The sequence below is a fragment of the Lathyrus oleraceus genome, chromosome 7 (assembly GCF_024323335.1).
Source record: "Lathyrus oleraceus cultivar Zhongwan6 chromosome 7, CAAS_Psat_ZW6_1.0, whole genome shotgun sequence".
Classification (NCBI taxonomy): domain Eukaryota; kingdom Viridiplantae; phylum Streptophyta; class Magnoliopsida; order Fabales; family Fabaceae; genus Lathyrus; species Lathyrus oleraceus.
The window spans coordinates 178,524,857-178,527,828 of NC_066585.1; the positions used below are offsets into that span (position 1 = coordinate 178,524,857).

General features: G+C 37.3%; 1 non-coding gene across 1 annotated transcript; it reads left to right on the forward strand.

Annotated features, from left to right (window-relative positions):
- The first annotated feature begins 418 nt into the window (after positions 1-418).
- On the forward strand, positions 419-525 carry LOC127109324 (small nucleolar RNA R71). The gene has a single exon (XR_007796638.1). It is a non-coding gene; the product is annotated as a small nucleolar RNA R71 (small nucleolar RNA).
- The last annotated feature ends 2,447 nt before the right edge of the window (positions 526-2,972 follow it).

The window sequence follows — 2,972 nt, forward strand, 5'->3', positions numbered from 1 at the left end:
ATGCGAGTAGGGATTTCCTTGAGCATAATTCACTTACTCTGCTTGGATTCCTGTTAGGAGTTGACAATCTGCAGGAGTGTGACCTTGGATTCCACAGACTTCGCAATTTTGAGTTGCGGCAACCACGGTGGCTGGAGGTGATACATTTAAACTTTCAATTTTCTGGGCCAGAGCATCCACTTTCGCATTAACATGATCAAGGCTACTTATCTCGTACATGCCACTTTTCGTTTAAGGTTTCTCTACCATTGTTCGGTCGCTTCCCCACTGATAATGGTTTTGGGCCATGCTCTCGATAACTTGATAAGCATCGGCGTAAGTTTTATCCATAAGCGCACCACCTGTGGCGGCGTCTATTGTTAACCTTGTGTTGTATAAGAGAGCATTATAGAAGGTATGAATTACTAACCAGCCCTCTAAACCATGGTGTGGACAAATTCTCATCATGTCTTTGTATCTTTCCCATGCTTAGAAAAGAGACTCGTTATCTTTCTGTTTAAATCCATTTATCTGGGCTCTCAACATAGCTGTTTTGCTTGGAGGAAAATATCGAGCAAGAAAAACTTTCTTCAACTCATTCCATGTGGTGACTGAGTTGGAAGGAAGAGACTGAAGCCATCTTCTAGCTTTATCTCTTAACGAGAAGGGAAAAAGACGAAGTCGAATCGCCTCTGAAGTGACACCATTAGCTTTAATAGTATCAGCGTATTGGACAAATACGGATAAATGAAGGTTTGGATCCTCGGTAGGATTTCCAGATAATCGATATATCGTTTTTCTAAGGTTACTTCGTAAAACTAAGGCGGATGATACTTTGATGATTAGGGGGAAAAGTAAAACTAATATTGGATCTAATTTAAATATCAATTAAGCGGATATCGGTATGTAGTTCGTCGTAATTAGGGAATCAAATCTTCGTTGGTTTCTTGGTTTTTAAAATAAATCTTTTCAGTAGACACTATTGATTTAAAAGTCTTATCTCAAACTCTCGCTCTGTTGAATAGACTATGACTTTATGTTAACGTAGCTGTCACTTATTAGTTAAATCCAAAATCACTTTTTGAAAACAACAGAATCTATAGAAACTCTTTTCATTAAAATAATATCCGTTTAAACACCCTCGTCTCAAACTCTCGCTCTATTGACTTAGATTATATAATTAAACTTAAATGCTTAACTTTCGTCCTCACATTCAACCTTTAAAAATACTTTTTGAAAAAGATTAGAATTTAATTAACTCTAAAAATTGCTTTCGCCCTGATTTAGAATTAATGTCCAATTTACACTGTCCAGTTAAAAACTCAAACCGTCGTTCTATTGATTTTAACTTCTTTATGTCTTTTACTTTCGTACAAAAACCTTGGTATTAACTCTGTAAATTGCGACCATGAAAAGAGTGACTTTAATTTTAAATAAAATTAAACCAACTTAGTTTTGATTCCTTATTCCGCTTACTTTACATACCGATATCTAAATTAATTAGCCGGACATGCTAAACAGGTCTGAACAATTATCATGCTTAAATAAAACCATATCAGGCAAACAATATAAATAAACAGTAATGCAGAGCATATATAAGTTAAAACAATAAATTAAAGAACCTGAATAATTAATAGGAATCTTGAACACTCCATCACAGACCGGTTGGATTTGTTCTTGCAATCTTCAATCGGACAGGAAAATAAAAGCAAAGGAATAAAATACCATGATCTAACGTAAGGTTAGATCCAGTAAAAGATACACAATAATTTCCGGTGTAGAAACTATTGTGTGAAAAATTAATTAAGTGCTCTGAAAATTGACTGGAAAAGAAAATGAAATAAAAATTGCTAATAATAGAAAGCTGTAGAAAATTAATGTTGTAAATGCTTCCACGGCGGAAAAAGAAGCGAGACCGAGAGAGCTGCAGGGTTGGATCTTTGACTCTATTTATATTACTCTCATTTGTAACTGTTTCCCTTTGGTAGCTTTCTCACGTCAATTGGTCAAGCGAAGAAAGAGGAGGAACGTTCTTCCGTTGCTTCTGTTACGCGTCAAACCCAAAAATATAGGAATGGGGGTGTGACGCTCGTCACACCTTGTGTTACGCTCGTAACACTTAGCAGGGGGCGTGACGCTCGTCACACCTTGTGTGGCGGTCGTCACAGCTTCAGCGCTTCTGGCTTGTAATTGTGGGCTGGGCTTTAGTGGAATTTGCTTTCATCGTCTTTTTGCACCCCCTTTTCTTCCTTTTTCACTTATGCTTCAAATAAGTTACCTGAGACAAATAGAAGGGAAAATACCACGTAATATCGAATAATATGAAATAAATTGAAACAAATAATAATATAATTTAATTAAATCGAGTCCAAAAATATGATATTATTTCATGTTATCAATAAAGCATCCTCTTTGCAATTCATATAAATGTGCAAAGCCAAATTATGATTCCTGCCCTCCTCGGGGAGTCCTTCATCACAGAAGCTAAGATTATTGCAAGAAGTGATGTTAGCCATAATATGATCGAATTGGTCCACTATAACATCATGTTCTATAAAAGCTTGTTCCAAAACTCTCTGCAGTGCTTCTCTGTGCGCTTCAGAATTCATGAGCAGAGACAACACTGAGATTTTTGAGGGGGTTTGGAGCAGCTGCTCCACCACATTGAACTCACTTATTTTGATTAACCGAAGTACCTCATAATCATCGTTAGCTTTCAAATTGCTGGATTCACCAGACTTACCCTTTGAAACACCAACTGGATCTTCAACAGGCACTTCCACCTTCTTACTCATAACTGATTCTTCCTTATCCTTTAGGAACACCGACCCAAACACACGACCACTGCGGGTCACCTTGGTAACATCAGCAATGCTCACCACAAAGCAAGTCATAGGCAACGAGACCTCTTGACCACCTTCTATCATTGTAGCATTATACTGGTATGGAATAGCTTTATCAGATGAATACGGGACTGGGCCCCTAACCGTATT